The sequence below is a fragment of the Macrobrachium nipponense genome, chromosome 7 (assembly GCF_015104395.2).
Source record: "Macrobrachium nipponense isolate FS-2020 chromosome 7, ASM1510439v2, whole genome shotgun sequence".
Lineage (NCBI taxonomy): Eukaryota > Metazoa > Arthropoda > Malacostraca > Decapoda > Palaemonidae > Macrobrachium > Macrobrachium nipponense.
The window spans coordinates 17,049,047-17,067,813 of NC_061109.1; the positions used below are offsets into that span (position 1 = coordinate 17,049,047).

At 43.1% G+C, this 18,767-nt stretch overlaps 1 protein-coding gene across 1 annotated transcript in view; it reads left to right on the plus strand.

The window, feature by feature from the left end:
• LOC135217359 (uncharacterized) overlaps positions 1–18,767 on the plus strand; it is a 75,168-nt gene that overhangs the window by 38,142 nt on the left and 18,259 nt on the right. The window lies entirely within an intron of this gene.

The window sequence follows — 18,767 nt, forward strand, 5'->3', positions numbered from 1 at the left end:
GAGATTGTATCCTTGGGCATGTCCTTAGGGCTGGAGGTTGACACGGACGACATCGAGGACCTCCTGAATGAGCATGGGCAGCAGCTGACGACCCGACGAGCTGTTGGAGCTACACAAGGAGCAACAGAGACAGGTAACGGAGGAGATCTCATCTGAGGAGGAGGGGGAAGACGCTGCACAGTCGCTTCCTTCGAGCGAGATCAAGGATTTTTTGAAACACTGGGAAATTGTTAAAAGTTTTATCGAGAAAAATCACCCGAATAAGGCTGCGTCAGGGCGTGCAACAAATTTGTTTATCGATAATGGTGGGTCATTTCTATAAAATTTTAAAGAACAGGCAAAAGCAAGCCTCCATAGAAAAATATTTTTTCAAAATTGTGAAAGACGACACAGTGTCGCGTAAGCGTAAAATTAGTGATTGTAGTGAACGGTGCTCTCTAGAGAAAGAACCAGAAAGTCTTCCAGAAGTGTCACGGAGGGAGATTTCCCCCCCAACCCCCCGCCCTAACCCTCTCCTCCTCACCCTTCCCCTCCTCCCGTCTCCGTCAAGCCAGCAGCCACCACTCGCCAAAGGTAAACGTTCAGGTTTTACTGTGCATGCATATTAAATCTAGTGTTTATATTTAATTTCATTCTTCAATTTTATAATTTTATGTAATTCCTACACGAATTTTCAACCTTAGTGAACAAAAATAAATGGAAAAATATGAATTGAAATGGTCATTCATGGTCGGGTGGAACGCATTATTTGCTTTTTATAACATTCTTATGGGAAAATCCATTTAGGTACGAATTTTTTAGGTTACGAAGCAGGTTCTGGAACGGATTAAATTCGTAACCCAAGGTATTACTGTATTTCAGAGTGTCGGGAAGGATTAAAAATTTCATTTCCCAGCAAAGTCTTTTTACAACCCCGCACTAAGACATTCGAGGGTGCATGCTTCTCGAGATTTTTGCGTGCAAAGTACGACTGCGGTTGTGGGAGAATTCTGTTGGGTCATTTGAACAATGTTACGATTTATGAGACAAATGTATAGTTCCTTTATATAAGTTATTATTTGATTAACTGTCTCATTTTGTTCAACGGATTTTAATATGTTTGAAGGTTTATAGGATTTTCCTTTGATAAACACGCCTTATTTTGCAGGATGTAAGATAATATTTTGTATACCCCTAGATGAATCTTACAATTACACTAGATACAGATCAATGTTTTTTATAACTATAGAGGTATCTGTAAGTGCTCGCTTATCCGGACTTCTCATTAGGGAAGTTCGAACAACAGACGGTGAGTCCGTAAATACAAGATATTGCGTGTACTAAAGAAATAAAACAAGATATTCTAATTTTTACGGCGCGTACAGTTGGGCTTAATCACCAGTATTTATTATACTTAATGTATTAAAATTAAACGAAAACCTGCTCTGATTACTTATTACGGTCGTGTGTTTCATAGAGGAAAAATCCTTTTTAATTAAAAAAAGATATTGGTATGAACCAACATCGCTTTTCCCCACTCTGCTAGAGTCGCTTATTGTGTGGAATTTGCTATGTTTTGAACACTTCGGCAGTTTTTTGACTAACCTTGACCGCTTGACTAGGTGACACAGTCACCGAGTTTGCTTGTATGATTCTGAACGGGCTACTGTTTCTATTTCTTTTTGTAATAATTAAGATCCTTCTCTTTATTACCATCGGCAACGTATTGTGTGTTTTTAGCATTATTTGTTTGCTGGTTACGTATACAGCAATGAATGCCGAACTATTAGGAACTGAGCGATTACCAATAAGACAAGTTATCACTACTGCATATAATTTTAACTGTTTGTACTTCATTCTTTGCTAAAATTTGAAATAGTGAGGGATCCTGGTCAGCGCATTTAGCCTGATGAAAGTTTTTTTACAGACATGTTATTCCTTGCAATCCAGCCGTATTTTTAAAGTTAAGTTGAGTCATTGAGGTTCGATATTTTATATAACTCAAAAAACTCAAGGCTAAAACTGCGATCGGGACTTGCAAAGGAGCATTTATTGTCATGACCCGAAATAGTGTTACCTCTAATTTATATAGATTTGTACGGGTGTTCCACTTGTTTTTTGTGTGTTTTCTAATCACTACGGTGCTTAACGACCCTATCATGCATCTGTATAAATACAGACGTCCACTGCGTAAACGCATATTCACTGTTTAATATGATTTGTTACGTAAGGATTAATAATCACCCAAAATGATAAAATTAACATAGTATATGATTATGATATTTCAGTAGAACTTCTGGAAACAGACACTCAAAGATAAAAACTCGCAGTAGCGAAATCTCAATGATATAGATAATTTCTGTACAAAAAAGTAAGATTAAGAATGTCTCGTAACTTCAGCCACAGGAATAACGAAATTCGACCTGCAAAGGAAACACTCAAAGTTACTCCAAATGAATAAAAAAATTGTACTTAGCTTGCTTTTGTGGGAAGTCACTGTGTTCCGATAACGACACACAGCTTGGTCCTCCTTCTCTATTTAGCGGACGACCTGGTTTGGGACTTTCAGTTCCCCCGTGCGCGTTGTTCGATGATCGAGCCCTTAAAGATCCGATGCTGCAGACGCGTTCGGTTTGTTTCTTGGAGTGCCGGAAAGCTCACTAACGATGTTTTCTTGAATGATTCTAATGAGAGACGAAGCTTGCGTTGTCGTAGGAAAAAGACACGTTGGTTTTGTTTCTTGAAGTTTTACACTAAACAATGATACTAAGTTTGCTTGAAGAATCTGTGCTTTCGTCGTCGTTGAAGAGTTCTTATTGTTTTCTGAAGTCGTCACTAACGATGATACTATGTTGCTTGAAGAATCTGCTGCTTCCGTCGTCGTTGATTCTTATGATACATGATTTATTATTCTGGTTTATCTTCGTAGGACGTTGTAGAGTTCTTCTGGTCCGCTGGCCACCAATATTAGGGCTTGTGCCTTGTATGATAAGGCGCCCTTATGAGGTAATGTTAGACTAGCGATAATCTATACGCTAAGTCGGTTGGTATTGCACTTCCATCTTCAATGGAGTGTCTGGGGTTTTGTAGATCACTTACGAAGTCGGTATTATCATGGTTCGGTGAGGTTCTTGTAGAAAACACAAGGTATAAAATAGTATATTCTTCTGAAGTTTTACATGATGAAGATCAGATATGATCGTACAAGTCTTCTATGACGATAGCTTGATCGCTTCTGCCAATGATGATGGCTAATCCTATTCCTCTACATGATAAAGCTTAGGTAAAGAGGTACAGGTCTTCTAATGACGATCACTAACTCTGTTCTCCCTGTCTACCATCTCTGTTACAAGTTATGAAGGAACAGACAGTAGTTCGACATATGAACTACTATCAGATGACATAGTTTCATACGAACACACAATCGAATGAGACACGCTACAGATCACGTAGGCCGTTTGAATAATAGGTCGGGGTAGTTGTCTCAAGCAGGGAGCTTGGACTAATGTTTATAAACAATTGAATGACTACAGGTGACGGCATGTTATCTTAGCTTACATACTTATTGTATACGTCATCTTTAGCGTCTCTAGTCTGATCACATTCCTGCAAGCAATCTGGTTGACCTCTTTAGTTTTAGACTTTTATATATATGGACTAACATTCCATATTTTTATTATGTAAACACTTACATATGTTGAACACTGGACACATCGCCATTAGTTGCTTGGAATTTGGATGTGGGCCTCAAGTGGATTTTAGGCCCCACATTTGAATCCTTAAATTCCTCTTCTTAAGAAACCTGATGAAGAAGACTTTATTTTTAATAGCTTTAACCACAGCAAAAAGAGAGTGAGCTTCAAGCACTTGAAAAAAAGTTGGGTTTCGAGTTGCCAGTGGTGACTACAAAGAGTCTTAAGAGAGACTACAATGCTGTGGCTTAACTTGATACATACGCCGATGCTTTTACAAAAGTTTTCCATGGACTCTAGCTGTCAGAGTAATAAAATATGATAAAATAGCTCTCATATTTGTATATAGGATTGCAAACAGATACTTTCTTAAATCCTACTGGCTAGAATATTTTCAAGATCGAGCCATTAACGGCCACAAAGGATCAAAGGTGCCGAGGCCGTATGGTTGGACGACCATGACGCATGCTAATAGATACCTTCTCAAATCCTACTGACTATTCAGGATTGAGCCATCAGTGGCCATTAAAGATCATAGGTGCCGTGGTCGGATGGCCATGACATATGCAAATAGATACCTTCTCAGAGCCTACTGACTACTCGAGATCGAGCCATCAGTGGCCATTAAAGATCAAAGGTGCCGCGGCCTTATGGTCGGACGGCCATGACGCACCCGGACGTTTGTCAGGGTAGGAGTGAGTTAACGTCTCCTGTGGCTGAACACAGTGCGTTGGAACTGGAGGGAAGAGAAGACCAAGAGTTTCTGGCTTTGTATGAGGTGGTGATTGATTTGATTAGTCAATTCAATAACCTTTCGGAGAGCCAGCATGCTTCCCCCGGGGATTGACATGGTGTTTGGTTTGAAAAAGGATACGAAAGTGTATGAATTACCTTGTTTTATACATTCAACTTCCCTGCCAGATATGTACTTAGCTATAGACTCCGTCGTCTCCGACAGAATTTCAAATTTCGCGGCACACGCTACCGGTAGGTCAGGTGATCTACTGCCCTGCCCTGGGTGGCAGGACTAGGAACCATTCCCGTTTTCTAATCAGAATTCTTCTGTCGCCCGGGCCATCAACATTGTTGTTGGTTCCTCTCGATTGGTTTTTCTTTTTTCACCGGCAATTGATCTTCTTGACCGACTTTTGGTGACGTATCTGGATTGTTGGATTGGCATACGCTTTTGTGGACTGTTTTGTGGACTTGATTTTGGATTTTTCTTTAAAAAATGTCTGACTCTGGAATGGTTGTGAGACGTTGTGTGAATGTAGGCTGTAAGGTGAGGTTGCCGAAAGCTTCGGTAGACCCTCACACTGTATGCAAGGGTTGCAGGGAGTATGAATGTTCTTTTACTAATACTTGCAAGGAATGTGAGAATTTGAGTGAGAACGAATGGAAGAATCTAACTAATTATTTAAAAAAGTTAGAGAGAGAAAGAGTGAGGAAGGCTTCTTATAGAAGTTTAAGTAGTTCGAGATCTGAACTAATTCCTAGCTTGGGATCTTCCCCAAGGGTAAGTATTGCTACTTCTCCTTCCATTGCAGCCCCTTCTCCTATTGCAGAACCTGTAGATTCAGCGAAAGAACTTGCGGATCTAAAAGCAGCCTTCAAGTTGATGGAAAACAAAATGGCTGCCATACAAGGTAAGGCTAGTGATTTTTTCAGTGGACAGTGATATGAGTGTCCCCAGTGTAGTGGAGGGGGCATCTGGTCGGCTCCGCAACGCTCCTAGGTCTAGACCTCTTCCAAGCTCACATGCCCAGAGGAGAAGGAATGTCGAAAACCGAAAGGAGGTTGTGGAGAATCCCCACCGATCAGGTGTCCCTTCGGCGGTTTCTGTGACACCCCAGACTGCCAAGGATCGCTATTGCAAAAGCGTCCTGCGTGAGTGTTTTTCGTCGTCGGGATCTTCATCTCCGAGACGTGATTGGAGGGATTCAGATCGATCTCGACCACTCAAGAGGAGTTGGAAGGCTCCGACGATTGATTCGAGCCCAGAAAACTTCCCTGAGGAGTCTCCTTCGGGAGTTAAGAAGGCAAGAAGAGCCATTCTTTCAACCAGAGTGAGAAGGAGTCAGGAGGTGGAGGCTATGGACTCCTCCCCTCCTCCTTCCCCTCCTCCCGAAGAGGATAAAGAGGAGGTTACGAAGAGGTTCATGATGGCTATGCAAGAACAGATTTCGTCTTTTGTAGGAGTTCTTTCAAAGGAGCCTCCTAGAAGGAAAAAGACTTCCCTTCCGATCAAAAGATCCTCCAGACGTGTGGAGGTATCTGCCGCCAGGATCGATGCTCCTACTCGAGGTGAGGCTTCCTGTACGAACGTGGATGAACCGATCAGACGTCTGGCACCGGCCAGGAGTGAGGAGTCACCCAGGAGGCAGGAGCCAAGAGCCAGGAGTGAGGAGTCAACCAGGAGGCAAGAGCCAAGAGCCAGGAGTGTGGAGTCATCCAGGCAGGAGGCAGGAGGCAAGAGGCAGGAGTCAGGAGTCAAGAGGCAGGAGTCGGGAGGCAAGAGGCAGGAGTCGGGAGGCAAGAGGCAGGAGTCGGGAGGCAAGAGTCGGGAGGCAAGAGTCGGGAGGCAAGAGTCGGGAGGCAAGAGTCAGGAGGCAGGAGCCAGGAGTCCGGAGTCAGGAGGCAGGAGTCCGGAGTCAGGAGCCAGGAGGCAGGAGTCAGGAGTCAGGAGGCAAGAGTCAGGAGGCAAGAGTCAAGAGCCAGGAGGCAGGAGTCGGAGACTCATTCCTGGAATTTATGACTCTTCTCCAAATAGAAGCTCCTCTCCTTCAGATCGTAGGAGGTCTTGGAAGGACTCTCCCTCCAAACGAGAGCTTTCTCCTTCGTCTGATCGAGGTTTAGACGATTTGTCTGATGACGAACCTCCTGCAAATGAGGGACTATCGAATTATAAGGTCTTAGCCTCATTATTGCTACAAGAGTTTGGAGACTCTCTTAGTCCGGCGGCTCCTCCTTCTCCTCGTTCTCTCTTTTCGAGCTCGACTACGGCAAAATCTTCGGCCTTTCTGAAAATGAAGCCTGCAATTTCTATGAAGAAGGCCCTCCATTCTTTAGATTCTTGGATGGACAAGAAGAAAGAGTTGGGAAAGACTGTATTCTGCATGCCTCCTTCCAAACTCCATGGAAAGAGAGGTATTTGGTATGGGACAGGAGAGACTATGGTCTTTCTCTTCCTGCCTCGGCAGATGCGGACTTTTCCAATTTAGTGGAGGCCTCTAGACGTCACTCTTTAGGATCGGTCAGATCGACGTGGAGCACTTCGGAGTTGAACCACTTTTCTAAAGGGACTTTTTGTCACTTTAGAAGGTGTTCAACTTTCTGGATTGGTCACTCGGAGTTCTGGCCAACAAATCTAAAGATCCGGAGTTTCTTAAAAACCCAGAGATTCTCCATAGCGTCCTGTCTTGCATGGACAAGGCAGTACAGGACGGTTCGGGAGAAGTGGCTTCCCTTTTTGGTGCTGGTCTTCTGAAGAAGTGATCAGTATATGGATCCCTATTATCAAAAGGGGTTTCTCCGAGCCAGAGGACTGCTTTATTGTTCGCCCCTCTGTCGGATCATCTGTTTCCTTCTCAGTTAGTGAAGGATATATCTCGCTCGCTAACTGAGAAGGCGACACAGGACCTACTAGTACAAACGTCCAAGAAAGGACGCCCTGTAGTGTCGACGATTAAGAAGGACTCTCGTCCTCCTCAGCAGCCCTTTCGTGGAGGTGCAGCGGCTCGTCCCCCTGCCAGAAAGAAGAGCTCTGACAAGAGAGGAAGGTCTTCCTTTAGACCTTTCAAGAAAACCAAATGACTTGTTGCTCCTTCAAGCACCAGTGGCGCCAGACTCCTGAACTTTTGGCAGGAGTATGGGCAAAAAGGGGAGCCGACCCTTGGTCAGTCCTCGGTCCTAAAGAAAGGTTACGTAATCCCCTTCGAGGACAGCCCTCCCCTAACATCTACGCCTCGGGAACTGTCAGCGAGGTACAGAGACCCGTTAATGAGAAAGACTCTCCTTCAAATGGTGGAACAAATGTGGGAAAAGGAGGCCATCGAACTTGTGCAGGATCCACACCCTCCCCCGGGATTTTACAATCGCCTTTTTCTAGTACCAAAGGCATGGCGGGGGGTGGAGACCAGTACTGGACGTAAGCGCTCTGAATCGCTTTGTTCAGAAAAAGAAGTTCCGTATGGAAACGGCCGCTTCAGTAATGTCGGCTCTTCATCCAGGAGATTGGATGGTCTCTCTGGACTTGCAAGATGCGTATTTCCACGTTCCCATTCACCATTTGTCAAAGAAATATCTTCGGTTTGTAATAGGAGACAAGATTTTTCAATTCAGGGCTCTGTGCTTCGGTCTGTCTACAGCTCCGCAGGTATTCACCAACCTGATGGCGAATGTGGCAAGATGGCTTCACCTAGAGGGAATAAACATCTCCCTCTACTTGGACGACTGGCTGATCAGGGCCAAGTCGGAGATTCAGTGCTTGGAGGACTTATCAGTAACAAGAAACATGATAGAATCGCTGGGATTACTCGTGAACCTCGAGAAGTCGCAGCTGATCCCCAGCCAGAGCTTGGTCTATCTGGGGATTCAGATGGATTCTCGGGGTTTTCGAGTATTTCCTTCGCGAGAAAGAATCACTCGAGGTTTGTCGAAAATCTCGAGCTTCTTAGAGAGAAAGAGCAGTTCAGCGAGGGATTATCTGAGCCTTTTAGGGACCCTGTCCTCACTAGAAAAGTTCTTCTCTCTGGGGAGGCTTCACCTTCGCCCTCTTCATTTTTCCCTGAAAGGGGTGGGTTTGGAGTTGGAAGACGGGACAACTCTCGGACATCTTCCCACTTCCACAAGAGATAAAAGATCACTTAAAGTGGTGGATCCTTCCTCTTCAAAAGAACGAAGGCGTATCGCTTGCCCTGCAGAACCCAGACCAAATGTTATATTCCGACGCTTCGGAGTCGGGATGGGGAGCGACGCTAGGAGCAAGGGAGGTGTCAGGCACCTGGACAAAGGAACAGGTGTCCTGGCACATCAATTGCAAGGAACTAGTGGCCATACACCTAGCCTTAAAGTTCTTCGAAGAGATAGTCAGAGGCGGGGTGATACAGATAAACTCGGACAACACCACGGCTCTGGCTTACATACGCAAGCAAGGAGGCACGCACTCTTTCTCCCTCTTTCAGTTAACAAATCACCTGTTAACCTGGACAGAAGAAAGAGGCATAACTCTCCTCACAAGATTTGTACAAGGGATAAAGAATGTGAGAGCGGACAGACTGAGCAGGAGGAATCAGGTCCTTCCCACAGAATGGACTCTACACGAAGAAGTGTGTCGAAGTCTTTGGTCCCTGTGGGGGAGACCTCACATAGACCTGTTTGCGACGTTCCTCTCCAAAAGAGTAGAGATCTTTTGCTCTCTAGTGGAAGATCCGAGAGCCTTCGCAATAGACGCGTCTCTCCTGGATTGGTCGGGTGTGGACGCCCACGCCTTTCCCCCGTTCAAGATCCTGGGGGAAGTGCTCAGGAAGTTCGTAGCTTCAAAGAGCACGAAGTTGACACTAATAGCCCCATTTTGGCCAGCCCAGGAATGGTTCACGGAGGTACTGGAGTGGATAGTGGACTTCCCCAGATCTCTTCCAAACAGACCAGATCTACTCAGACAACCCCACTTCGAGAGGTTTCATCACAACCTCCCAGTCCTCGCTCTGACTGCCTTTCGACTATCGAAAGATTTGTCAGAGCGAGGGGCTTTTCTCGCAAGGCTGCGGGCTCTATCGCTAGAGCCCGCAGAGCTTCGACGAGAAGAGTATACCAATCGAAGTGGGAAGTCTTTAGGAGGTGGTGTAAGAGTCAGAAGCTGTCCTCCTCCAGTACCTCTATAGTGAATATTGCCGATTTCCTCCTCTTTCTGAGAGAGGAATCACACCTATCTGTCTCAACGATAAAGGGATACAGAAGCATGCTGTCTTCAGTATTTAGAAATCGAGGGCTAGAAATTGCAGACAACAAAGATCTACACGATTTAATTAGATCCTTTGAAACTTCAAAAGCAGCAACTCCTAGAACACCTAGTTGGAATCTGGACGTGGTCCTGAAATTCCTTTCATCGGATAAATTCGAGCCGTTACATCTGGCTTCCTTCCGCGACGTCACTAGGAAATGCTTATTCCTGTTGTCTCTCGCTACAGCCAAGAGGACGAGCGAGTTGCACGCTCTGGATTCCACAGTGGGGTTCAAAGGAGATGCTGCCATCTGTTCGTTCCAGACAATGTTTCTGGCGAAGAACGAAAACCCGTCAAAACCTTGGCCCAGAAGCTTTGAAGTAAAAGGTCTATCTAACCTCGTAGGCAGAGAGACAGAGAGGTCTCTCTGTCCAGTGAGAGCTCTTAAATTTTATTTAGAGAAGAGAGATGGGAGCTTGTCAACAAGGTCTTTGGTGTGCTGTGAAGAACCCCAAAAGACTCATGTCCAAAAATGCCTTGGCTTTCTTTGTGAGAAGCGTAATTACGGACGCTCACAAGAACTGCTCGGAAGAATCCTTCGGTCTTCTAAAGGTTAAGACCCATGAGGTGAGAGCAGTAGCAACGTCCTTGGCGTTCCAAAAGAATATGTCTCTTAAAAATATCATTGAGACTACGTATTGGAGGTGCAATTCAGTGTTTGCATCTCATTATCTGAAGGATGTGAGAGTGACCTATGAGAAGTGCTTCTCTCTAGGTCCATTTGTATCAGCAGATACAGTGCTGGGTCTTGGAGCAAAGACTGATCCTTAAAATATTTTGATTTATCGTACATAAACCCTCTTGTCAGATATGTGCTTGGTTTTCTATTAGCAAGCTCACGGATGTCGCACGGGCGCATAGTGTCATTGCTGGTAGGGATCAAGGGTATGTATGGCTAGTCGGGGAGTACAAAATTTTTTTGTATATTTTGTATAAATGAAAGTGTAATTATGTTTCGAGTTTTTGGTTGTTTGTAAGGAGTTCGGGGATAACTCCTTGCAATCTTAGAACTAACATGGATGTTAGGATCAGGTGATCGGGATCGGTGTTGTGCTCCTTGAACAAGGTGTATTGTCATGTTAGTGGAATAGCACCCAATGACAAAGGCCTTTAGGCTCTGCCGAGTAAGTGGATAAGACCCCATTGGCAGACCCACAAGAACTCTTAGCCATAGATCAATATCTCGCTGAGGCTCTTGAGGCTAAGCAGACTCCAAGGCAGTAGCCGCGAAGTCTTCAGCCTAATAAGGTAGGAACCAAGGTTTATTAATACCTACAACATATGTTGTTTACCTGTCTATTTCAGTAGTTAGCTGTCTCTTACCCACCACCAATGGGTGCTAATCAGCTAAGTATATATCTGGCAGGGAAGTTGAATGTATAAAAATGATATTGTCATGTTACAATAAAGTTTTATACATACTTACCTGACAGATATATACGATTAATGGCCCACCCAGCCTCCCCGCAGGAGACAGGTGGAAGAGGAGAATTCTGATTAGAAAACGGGAATGGTTCCTAGTCCTGCCACCCAGGGCAGGGCGGTAGATCACCTGACCTACCGGTAGCGTGTGCCGCGAAATTTGAAATTCTGTCGGAGACGACGGAGTCTATAGCTAAGTATATATCTGTCAGGTAAGTATGTATAAAACTTTATTGTAACATGACAATATCATTTTTAGTCATGTAGAGTCCATTTTACAATACGTAAAATGCACGGATTGATAGAAGGATATGGATACCTCTTAGTAATCGTATGCAGCCTAAATGGTGGGAAGTAGCATACTTTGGGTTGACTCTAGAAAACTTCAAACCTTTACAGGTAAGGAGAATTCCCATATTTTTATATATACTTGATGGTATAATCTGGTTTCTTCCTATAAGAATATTGACCAAACACTTCGACTCTTACACAAGTAGTTAAAGTTAATCGAAAGCTTGGTTCCTTGAAAGTACTGTAAAACCATTCTTCTTAATGAAATCAAATGGGAACTTAAGTCGAAAGAAAGAGGTGAATGTCATCCTTTCGTCACATAAGGTAGCCAAGCCTAAGTAGGGCACTTGTAACCTAAGATGCTATAGCTAGGATAATTGGGTCATACCTTTTAGCCTAACAAGTGGTTATATTCGTAGCCTATTCCAGCCAGTTCGAGTCTACTGGTACTATCTTAGTTAATCTGTCCGAACTAACTGGTTGGGTATGCATGTGTTGGCTTGGACCAACTAATGGTTGCGGTTTGGCTTTCGAACTTGCATTTACTATCTTAGATTAGTCTGAGTGGTACAATTCTTAGCTTAGCCGGGTCCGCTTAGCCTAATTCATAGGTTAGGTGGTTCCGACATACATGTCAACTTAGCCTAACAGTGGGTTGATGACTGAACATGATCTGGTTGCTTGAACATGCCCGTACTATCTTAGGTTGGACGAATTATAAGGTTATAAGTATAGCCGAGCATCGACTAGGCTACCCATTCGAAACACTTTTACCACCTCAGCCTAGAAGGTTATGGTTGTAGCCTAGCATGGATAGCCCAAACTTTCTTGAACGGCTTTACCCTAACGTAAGTCATTTAGTTTCTAGATTAAGCTAGTCTAAACTAGCCTAGCCTAGTTAAGTGTACATCTCGGATGGACTTAATCTACCTTAAGTGATGGAGGAGTTAGCCTAGGCTAATTGGAAGTGTTAACATGGCCTAACCTAACCAAACCAAGGTCCTAGCCTAATTGGAAGAGTTAACATAGCCTAACCTAACCAAACCAGGGTCCTAGCCTAATTGGAACGGGTAACATAGCTTAACCTAACCAAGCCAGGGTCAACCTGGTCTTGCCAACTTAAGTTAGTCAATTCTTAATGGACTATACGTACCTACTTAGACTAGTCCAAGTGCTTGTTGGCTAGGTTAACCTGGAATCTGCAAATGGGTCTCTTCCATACTGGTCTAGTTTTTATATTGAAGTCATGAACCTAACATAAAGGGTTCAAGCTTCAGTTGGCTAGAGCGAGGCATTAGTACCTCGTCATATCTGGAAGGGGAAAGGGGGGGAGTTTCCCATTCTTCAAGAGTGAGGTAGGGTGAAGTGACGTTGGGTACAATTCTTGGCTAGGTTACTCGAGAATAGCACCATGATGGTTTCTGGCAATATAGGATTTCCCTTTGGAGGGTAGCGTATTGAACATATGCCCGTATATTGTAACAGGTCACCGCATCAGTTTTTTTTTTGGTTGGCATCTTAGTTTTTATAAGAACACTGAGCTGTTTAATAGCTCTCCTAGGGCTGAGGGCTGGCCTGAAGGATTGGATATTTTTTACTTGGCTAGGAACCAATTGGTCACCTAGCAATGGGACCTGCAGCTTATTGTGGGATCCGAACCGCACTATATCGATAAATTATTTTCCATCACCAGAAATAAGTTCTCTGATTCTGCGTTGGCCGAGATGGGAGTAGGACCTCGGACTACCGGTTTGGCAGATGAGTGCACAAACCACTCGTCCAGAGAGGAACTCGTATAATGGAAAAACCATGTAATAGCTGTCTCTGGTTTCACCCTTTTAGGAGGCTGAGGATTCCATTTGCGATGCTGGGAACATCCTGGAGGTTATGCAAACTCTAGGTTCTACCTGTTACGCCATGTCCTGGACGTAAGGATGGGTTCCAGTAATTAAGGAGGACCCAGGATGAGTGACTGATAGGTTCGTGTGGGGAAGAGGCATCACCGATAGTTAGAATTAATATCTTAAGGCCTGGAGGTTGACCAGTATCCCCTTTCGAAATAATAGTTCTCAGTTTTTGGGTGGAGAGTGTCACCTCGGACGTAACACGACTCCAATGGTCATTAGCTCACATATACAGAATGACCCTTTGGTCGTGACTGCCTGTGTAGTGGACATTTCTGTCCATTAAAGGCATTCGGTCAGTAGACAATGATCTGGTGGAGAGGTTGTCAGAACAGAGGGAAGAGTCTCTGTAATTACATGTTTACATTGGACTGGTGGTTGGACATGTGAATATTGCTTCACACTGACTAATCTTCAGATGAAGCAGGAGCAGTGAACTGGATGGGGCACATAAGAACTCCATTCTGATAAGTGAAAACATACTCTATCAGAGTAGCCTTGACGGACTACCACCAGGCACATACATCAGTCCCGTTACAGGAAACTGACTGTGGAAGGGGGGTCTTCCTCTGACCTTGGTAGAGTGGGAGTACTCAATAACCAGGGTTTTGACGTAGACTCAAAAGTAGCCTGGAACTTCACTTCCGGTTGGCCCCGGAATCCAGGATAATGAGTCAGTGCAGCACAGGTCATGATGACATACATTTCTTAATCTTGCTCAGTACGGTGTGAGTATGTGTGAGGGACCGGCTTTAACTTGTCAAAGTACTCTGTGGTTATAGAAAGAACTAAGTCACCTAGAACATTAACGTGGTAGACGTAAAGGAACAGGCCAAACAGAGGCGATCGGGCAAGCCTACTCCTTGTTTGTCAAGTTGTACCAATGAGGTTATACAGAAGATAAGGTCATCAGAGGAATATGGGCCTCCTGGCATTTAAGAACATATCTGTTAAAATGATCGTGACGGTTGGTCTGTGACGGTATCGAAGCTCAAAATTGAGCAATTTTAAGGAGGTGTCTTATCTGTTCATTGAAATTTAAGAGTGGGTTCTTTGTTATGAAAACCACTTTCAATTTCCTGTATATATATATATATATATATATATATATATATATATATATATAGATATATATATATATATATATTGTTGCCCAGAGGTCCTTGGACTCAATTTCCTTGGGTCCTTTGGTGGCTGCTCAACCAAAGATATAATTCATCCAGTACCCCTGGCGGGGTCAGATGGTATCTTGTCTAAGATGATGGTATGAATGTGAAATGGAGGAGTTAACTGGCCTCTTTCCTTTTCAAATTTCTGTCTCCTTCTTTACTTAGGGCAGTAAGAAGAGAGTACCATCATAAGCTGGAACGGACAAGGTACAGGTGAGTGAAGTGGCCATACTGTTAGGGTTAGTATCAGTAGATACCTATCAGTAGCAGGACATTCCTCTCTTTAGCAAGGGGGAGAGGAATGATAACAAACCTACATGAGTGGATGAATTGGTTTGTTAAGGGAACAGATCTTCTTATCTTCCTTGAACGCAATGAACTATGACAATGTGTAAAAACCAAGAAGTCTGACTCTATGATATTCATATATATCTTAGATTCGGAAATACTGGTCAGTTGTTTCGTAGAATTCTGGTATTCAGGAAACTGATCAAAGGTGGCAAACTCCCAGTTGGTTAATAGTACTTACCTCCCACCAAGAGTAAGTCTATCCTAATGTTAAGACCGAAGGTTTGTTTCACATATGAACAAATGACAAATTTGTAACTAACTTGTATTTTTCATAACTTACAAACCTGAGGTCTTAACATACAAAGGCCCACCTCTAACCACCCCTCTATCAACTAACCTGGGTTGGAAAAATAACTGACGGGGTCACAAGTTAATGAGGGGTATGTGGGTGGCCCCACATGTCTCGTGACCAAGCACAGATGCCAATAGTCCCTTGCATACACAATTATTTTAAACTTTACCGGTATCCAGCTGGCACTGAGTATTTATCCTAATGTTAAGACCTCAGGTTTGTAAGTTATGAAAAATACAAATTAGTTACAAATTTGTAATTTTTTGGAAAAAAATGAGGATTCATCTAGTCCCTGGCCACATTTGTTTGTTGTCAAGAGTTTGGTTGATTTTGTGGGGCCATCAGATCAGGAGAGAGTACAGTGAAACATTCATATTCGCACACTCACTTATTTTCAGATTTCTTAAAGGAACATATATACCCATTATTCACAGAAAATTCTCCTATTTACCGTATTTTTCTATGGAAAATATCCACAAGTTTCCCCCCCCCCTTTTTTTATACCTAAAATGTACTTTTTATGAAAAAAACTTTAAAAGAACAGGTATGAACATTATTAGTTGGTTTTTCTTGAGTTTTAATTGACAAAATAGGCAGTTTTAAGCATTTTTATAGGGGTTTCAACTTGGGGAACACTGTACTTTTTGCCCAGTTAGGGCATTGAAGTTGATTTTGAGAGGACAAAAGACAGAGGCATTCAGTAAAAAAATCCCTTGCGACCACTAAGAATGCTTTAGCCATTTATCATAGGAGTTTAATTATGGAATCGCATTTGAAGGTTGAAGATGAAGCTCTTCTTTGTGCAAAGTTCAAGCCTTATGAAATAAAGGCAGTCACCACATCACACTCTTTCAAGCGAAATGTCTCGCTCCGCGATTTTGCAGTCTGCTCTTTGGAAATGCAGATGTGCTTTTGTTAGTCTTTTGTTATTGTACTGTGCCCAGGGCAAGGTCACACATATATATGCTTTATATATGTATCTGTTGGATTGTTAGCTTTGACAACCTGCAATTTACTCCTATGTTGCAAAGCCCCACAATAGTAGAGGCAACCCTTGGCTCTACCACCAAGCCACTACAGGTCGAGAGCTTAGATCAAAGGCAGTATCTACCTGCTACAGCTCCCTCTCCAGGTAAGGTTACAACAAGCATGTTACGATTCTAGCCAAATTATATTTCAAATTCATCTCCATATCTAGAGTGTTTTTTGAGTAGTATATGTCCATATTCCACCTCCTATCAATGAGGGAATCAGCTGTTTAGTTATATGGTACGTTATTTATATAAAAATTAAATTTTTGCAATAAAGTTTTGCATATTCTTACCATGTAATTAAATGACCGGAGCCCACCCTCCTCCCCCCTCATAGACATAGGGCACTAATGAATTGAGCTCTTTAGCTATGTTGTATCTATTCCTCCCCAAAACAAAAGAACTCTACCATGTTTTTCGAATGTTGATCTGGCGTGTAAATGGAAACTAATAGCTATGTAATTATTTGGTAAGCATATACAAAATTTTATTCTATTTTATAAAAAATTAAATTTTTGCTGTCTTGATTTCTGTGTTAGTGAAGAGAGGCGATTTCATCATCATTACCTAATATTTATTTTATTTTACATGTGTACATATATTATATTTTACGTATATGTACACTTGACAAATATGTCATAAGAGTTTTCTCCTCTCTCATCTGCCTTGTGATTGCCTCAAGCATTTCCATATGTTATGTGAATTCTCATCTGATCCAAGTCATTTAAGATGTCTCTCTATGTACTTTCTTAATTGACTTTGCAAGTGCTCCTAGTATCATATGAAAGCCTCACGCATATATGTTTTGTTTAGTGCTTTGTAAACGTATTAAAAAAATGTAATTGTAATACACTCCCTGAACACCTGAATTAGCTCTGATCACTGACCAGCCTGAACTATATCCCCAGAAAGTGGGTTGTTAACTGTCAGCGCTACCAATGCTGCAGGTAAAATCTTGTTTAATGAGTCACTTGAGGTATGGTTGACGACACTGCTGCGAATATCAGTAAGCCGAGGCCAACATCCTCAATTGTTATTTGTTCGCCGTGCTGTGCAAATTTGTCCCACATCAGGCGAACTTTTGGTCATTTAGCACGACCCCCATTTAACCCTTTCACCTCCCAACCCATATTTCATCATCTTGCCCCCCCACCAGCCTGTTTTTTAGCTGTAATTTTTGGAGCACAAAAAAATTTTATTTGGACTTCCTTATATTTTACTCTCTCTCTCTCTCTCTCTCTCTCTCTCTCTCTCTCTCTCTCTCTCTCTCTCTCTCTCTCTCCATATCATCCTCAAAATCTAAAAGGACATCGAGAAATGTCATTGCGTATCAGGTAAATGTAGCAAACATGAAAAGTTTAATGTTTATCTTACAAAAAGATATCTAGCACCTTGGAAACATGCAAACCTTCGAAGAAACACACCTACTAAAGTCAGTTTTATTTAGTAGGCGAGCAAAAATTACGCTTAACAAAAGATGATTTTAGACGGCTGTAGTTTCCACATTTTTTACACTCAGTCCTTCTGGTCTTGTTTTTTTGGTAAAAGATTAAATTTTGTCACATTGTCATCAAAAGTGTAAAAGGATACCAGGAAATGTTCTCCCTCTGTTCAATGTCGGCAGTAGGAGCTCGAGTGGTTGCTCAGAGTGTGGTTTCTTCCTTTACTCTCAGTCTTCTACTACTTTCTCAACTTTCCTGTGGGTATTTCTGTTCCTCCTCCTTAAGATATTCAGTATGGGTTCCGCTTTGGTTCTGGGTTATTCGGGAGTACTTCCTCCCCCTCCCATAATCAATGTGACTCCAACACCGAATATCCGTCCTGGTGTGGCAGTGGTTCAGCCGTGGTTGGGTGGATCAGGTGTTGCGGCCTTTCTGCTCTTAGGAGTGGGTGTTGGGTGCCCAGGTGTTACGTCATCGTCACTGGGTGGTGTGGGGTTTGCACAGTTGAGTGCAACTAGCTCAGGAGTTTTGTCATCGTTTTGAGTTGGTACAGGGTGTGCGCAACTGAGTGCAGTAGGCTCAGATGTGATGCGGTCAGGTATGTCAGGTGTTGGTTTGCACATCCAGATGTAACGAGGTCCGGGTTTCAGGAGCAGTTCTTGCGGGTGTTCAGCCTGTCTTTTCCTTTTCCAGTTCGGTCTGGCCGAGAATGCGCTATTGAAGAAGACTGTACCAGGTATGTTTTTTTTTTTTTCTCCTGCGAATGAAAGCAAGTATAAATGGATGGTGGAGTTTATCCATTCTCTCTATTCACAGTCCAGGCTCTTAAGGATCCTACACAACCAAATCAAGCAATGTTTGAAACGTATTCAACCTTGCTTTCTAATCAGAAGAGGTTCTTTGGGGTAGCGGGTAACCCTTCTGCCAGCATCCACTCAACGAATCTGTTGAGGCTCTTCTCTCTTGGTTGCCCTCATCGAATCGTTTGGTAGTGGTTATATCTCGTGAGGCATGTATTTCAAAGTCACCTTCGCAGCCAGCCCAAGGCCTTGTCCCACTATGTGGATGTTATCTGGGTTGATGGGGTTTTTCTTAAACAAGATGGATATATTCCTTTTAATCATGTGCTGTTTGACTATCTCATCACTTTGGTTTCAATAGGGTTAGCATACCAGGCTACATTTTGGCTGGC